The sequence below is a fragment of the Nicotiana tabacum genome, chromosome 21, assembly GCF_000715075.1.
Source record: "Nicotiana tabacum cultivar K326 chromosome 21, ASM71507v2, whole genome shotgun sequence".
Lineage (NCBI taxonomy): Eukaryota > Viridiplantae > Streptophyta > Magnoliopsida > Solanales > Solanaceae > Nicotiana > Nicotiana tabacum.
Window position 1 is genome coordinate 84397663 of NC_134100.1, and position 5507 is coordinate 84403169.

The following is a 5507-nucleotide window of genomic DNA, read 5'->3' on the forward strand; positions in this document are numbered from 1 at the left end:
ATGATATAACTTGTAAAGACATCAGAGACTGAGACATAATATGCAAGTAATAACTGTGAATGAGTACAAATTGACAGATTAAGCAATTAGTTCTAAAGCAAAGAACAACTATTGTGGGTCTCAATAGTAACATCATATAACCTAAGCAGGGGTTTTAACATGACTGACAACTCAATAGATCTAACACATGGTGAGAATACGGGTAACAACAAGATTTAACAACTATTCGGTTCCATGGAATCGACCAAGTCATAATTATTACGGTGCACGCTTACATGCCTGTCACTTAGCACATGCGTCACCTCAACACCAATCACATAACATGAAATTCGAGATTTCACACCCTCAGAATCAAGCTTAAAAGTGTTACTTACCTCAAACTGTGTGAAACTCTACTCCAACAAGCCCTTGCCTCGCGAAACGGCCTCTAAATGCCTCGAATCTAGCCACAAATAGTTCGATACAATCAGCACGAGCTAAAGGACTCAATTCCATATGAAATTACTAAGGTTTTAATTAAAAGTCAAAAAGTCCACTCAAAAGACGACCCTCGGACCCACGTCCCGAATCCAATTAAAGTCACAAAATCCAGAAACTCATTCTGTCATGAGTCCAACAATACAAAATTTATAAAAATCCATCACCAAATCGACACCCAAATCCCCAATTTAAACTCTCCAAATCCCTAGCTTCAAATTCCTAAATTACACCTCAAAACCACACAACATAGGTGGGAAAACAATGGAGAAATATAATTATTGAATAAATTTAACTACAAGTGAATTACCTCAATAAATCCCCCCAAAATCCTCTCAAAAAGTGCCAAATCCCGAGCTTCAAATGTTTAAAAGAGTGAAAAATCATGGAACCCTCGTTTTAATATGCACTGCGAGTGATTCTGATTTTGCGGTCCATTTAGCCGCATCTGCGACACCGCTTTTGCGGTCACAATTCCGCATCTGCGGAGGTCACTTAAGGTCAAGGCATATCGCTTCTGCGATCCCAAATCCCGCTCCTGTGGGTGCGCTTCTGCGCAAATTCATCCGCTTCTGCGCAAATTCATCCGCTTCTACGGACCAACCTCCCCAAGCCCTTTTTCGCTTCTGCGACAAGCCACCCGTATATGCGAGATCGCAGGTGCGGTATTTTCCCTCGCACCTGCGCAGCTACTTCCACTAACCCAGAACCGCATCTGCGACCCTAAGGCCGCTTCTGCAACTTCGTACATACGGCCAATCGCTCGCAGGTGCGGTTGCACCAAACCTGACCACACCAGCTCCTCCAAAACTCCAAAATCCAATCTGATTTCGATCTGAATCACCCCGAGGCCCCCCCGGGACCTCAACCAAACATACCAACAAGTCTTAAAACACGATACGAACTTAGTCGAGCCTTCCAATCACATCAAACAACCTAAAACTACGAATCACGCATCGATTCAAGCCTAATGAACTTTTAAACTTCCAACTTCTACATTCGATGCCGAAACTTACCAAATCACGTCCGATTGACCTCAAATTTTGCACACAAGTCATAAATGACACCACAGGCCTACTCCAACTCCTGTAACCTCAATCCGAGCCCGATAACCACAAAGTCCACTCTCGGTCAAACTTCCAAATTTTCAACTTTCGCCATTTCAAGCCTAATCCAACTATAGACCTCAAAATCACAATTCGGACACGCTCCTTAATCCAAAAATCACCCAACGGAGCTAACGGAACCATCAAAACTCTATTACGGAATTGTTTACACATAAGTCAATATTCGGTTAACCTTTTCAACTTAAACTTTTCACCTTGAGCTAAGTGTCTTAATTCATTCTGAAACCTCTCCGGACCCGAACCAACTACCCCGACAAGTCATATAACAACTGTAAAGCTCAAAATGAGTAGTAAATTGGAGAACGGGGCTACAACTCTCAAAATAACCGGTCTGATCGTTACAAAAATAAACTAAACAATATGTGAATAAGGGCTTAAAGTTGTGGGTTATCATCCATGTAGGGCCTTGTTTAATGTCGTACGGCGCTATCTTTCAGGATTATGCTTGATCATATATTGAGGTTCACTCAAGTGCATCACATTGATTATGATTATTTCTATGGAAAATGGATGATTATGGTGATCATGACATAGATGGTGACAAAGTTAATGATTAAGCATGAATTTAAATTATCATATTAAATTTAATAAATTTTTACTTTAAAGCAAGGTTGATAAAAATAGTATTAATAAAGCGCAAAGAGTGTGCTAGCAAACACTTGAAATAAAATCTTTGCCTTAATTGGTAAAAATCTTTTCTCCAATAGTACTAGCCTAGAGCTTTGAGTGCTTTCTTCAGTAGTACCGACCTAGAGCTTTCATTTTTTTTAAATGCACTCTCAGTTATTCTCAAATTGCACTACTACAATACATTGAAAAAAATGAGAGGACAGGAGGTAACTAATTTCATTGTCATTATTTCGGTTCCTTGATTTCAATCCAGTTTTTTCAAAATCAAACAAGACATTTGATCAAAATGCATAACACAATGATCGCTTCAAGTTCTTAATCGAGAATTTTCGATCCACCATATAAAGAATACTTAAAAATTATTTCGTGAAATGTCAATAGATGTGGCACAGAATATTCATCGAAAAGAGAGGCTATAGAAGAGTTTCTAGAGCAGTACGATCCTCATCCCATGGAGAACTAGCACTCAACACGAGAACTTGATGTTACCGTAGGACGACGAACATATAAAAATAGTAGAACTTGAAAGGTTACTTTAAAAAAAATATTGGTGGGCTGACGGGCCAAGAACGGGCCGGTCCATCGGTACCAAACGACAGTCATGTCCCATTCCACATCCCTTCTACTCCCAAACTCATCCTATTTTTTTCTGCTAAAATCGGGCCGGAACCAGGCCGGGTTGAACCGTCCATCTCGTTGGACACTCATATGTGATACCCACCTAGCTCACAAAAAAGAAAAATTTCTCCTTGCTCCATGCTTTTGTTATGCTACGCATGATCCTAAAAATGTTCTCCAGAAATTTCTGCAATTCCCATGCATTCAATTTCTTTCTTGTTTTCTCTTTGTTTTTTTTAGCACTTACTTACCCTGTATCATGCAACTTTTCAAGCTCATCCCTTCTCGGATTACCTTATTTGCTCCACGAACTTTACAACTGTGTATTAATCCTACAAAATAAATAAAATTAATCAACAAAAATTAGTTTACTACAACTAAAATAAGCTAAACAAAAAATGAATGAGAACTTAAAAGTCGTGGGTTGTCATCCACGCATGGCCTTATTTAAAGTCGTGGCACGACGCTAGCTTTCAGGATTATGTTTTGCTCATATATTGAAATTTGCTCAAGTACATCACATTGATTGTGGTTATTTCTAAAAAGAAGGTTCACTTGCCTTTGGGTGATGATTATGGTGGTGACATGACTCAACATGAATTTAGATTGAATTTAGATTAGCATAATAAATTAAATAAATTCTTAATACGAGAAATTGATGTTACTGTGAGATGACAAACATGTAAAATAATAGAATTTGGAGGGCTACTATTTTAAAAAAAATTGTTAAGGGGCTGTCGGGCCGGGACCGCCCTTAACTGGGCCGGACCGTTGGAACAAAACGGCAGTCCCGTCCCATCCATCATTTTTTATACCCTTAAATCTATCTCATTTCTTCCTGTCGGGACCGGGATAAGGTGCCCCATCCCGTTGGACAACAATATACTAGAAATGGCGCGGTATAGCCACTTTTTTAAGTGGTATTTATTTTTTAGCCAGTATTTTTAATATTGAGCAAAAATAGCTACTACTCTATTAAAATTGATACAAAAAGTTATTTTTACTCTTTCTTCATGAGTGATGTGTAAACATTAAGGATATGGTGTCCTTAATTTCATGAGTATTGTGTAAATATTAAGGACAAATCATGTCTTAATATTTTACACATCACTCATGAAGTTAAGAACACCATATCCTTAATATTTTACACATCACTCATAAAGTTAAGAACACCATGTCCTTAATATTTTACACATCACTCATGAAGTTAAGGACACCATGTCCTTAATATTTATACAATACTCATAAAGTTAAGGACACTATGTCCTTAACATTTACAATGCACACATGAAGTTAAGGACACCATATCCTTAACATTTATACTGCACATATGAAGTTAAGGACATGCTATCCTAAAGTTTAACAATAGAAGGTGCAAATACAAGTTAAGGACATTATGTCCTTAACATTTACATTGCACACATGAAGTTAAGGACACTATGTCCTTAACATTTACGCTGCACATATGAAGTTAAAGCCACGCAGGTCGCCAAAATCCAAGAGCATTTCCACGAAACACCTATAGAGACTAGCCACATCATAAGTACCCAAAGAACCGATTATATCCATTGCTGTGCTGATCCAATCTACTAGCAAGTTGTCCTATTCCACTAAGTCCTTTCAAAATTGCCTTCAAATTGATACTTCTCCTTGCTAGAACACCACGATCCCTAACCAAAATTCACCACACAATAGACCTTAATATAAAACCACAACGCCCTAAGGCCCATAAGCCGTTGACTTCCCACTTAAGCACCCCAAGGCACCACAACCGAAACACCCACTCTAGAGAGACCTTATGTGAACCTAAAATTATTTCCTTCACCTTTTTGATACTGAAATGCACAATCCACAATGATATAAAAATGTCATAAATCTCGACACCATCCAACGCAACTCCCAGTTTCTAGCCATATACAAATCTTGAAAATTCCAAATCGCTACATATGAATCTTGAATCCATTAGATCAATTTTCGAGAGTCATCCACTCTACTTAAATATCAATTAAACCGCCCAAACGGACCGAACGACCTGTGCCCCATTAGCACACCAATACCCAAGGGAGTAAAGAGTAACCCACACTCCTAAGCAACCAAGCAAATTCCTACTCCATATACACTACATCCTTCGCGAATAACCACTTAATTATTTTGTGATTCTCATATACCCATAGAGTGTAATACAACATGTATCCAGAATTCTTTTTACCCAAGTCATCCTCAATCTCAACCCATATAGTCATAGCTGATTCACCAGTATACCTCGAACCGAAACCAATACAACACACAATCGTGCAATCAACTTGTCGATAACAGACTCCCCCACTTGGCTCAAAGCTATGGAATAAAACATCTGACTACTTACAATAACCATACCCCCTTACTACCATAATACCACAGTGAGATTCAACTAAATCCTTCCTGAGCTCGTGAATGCAAACCATATAATACTTCAAATTATCTGCAAATCTCTCATCCACCCTTGTAATAGTCAAGCCAACTTCCACAAGCGATCCAAACTCAAATTGCAACATATATCATTCACTAGTAAAAGAGAACTCTTTACAAAATATCATAAGGACCACACAACCTCAGAACACCTCGCAGGAGATAACCCACCTACACTGCCTCAAACTGACATCTCTCTATACCTTT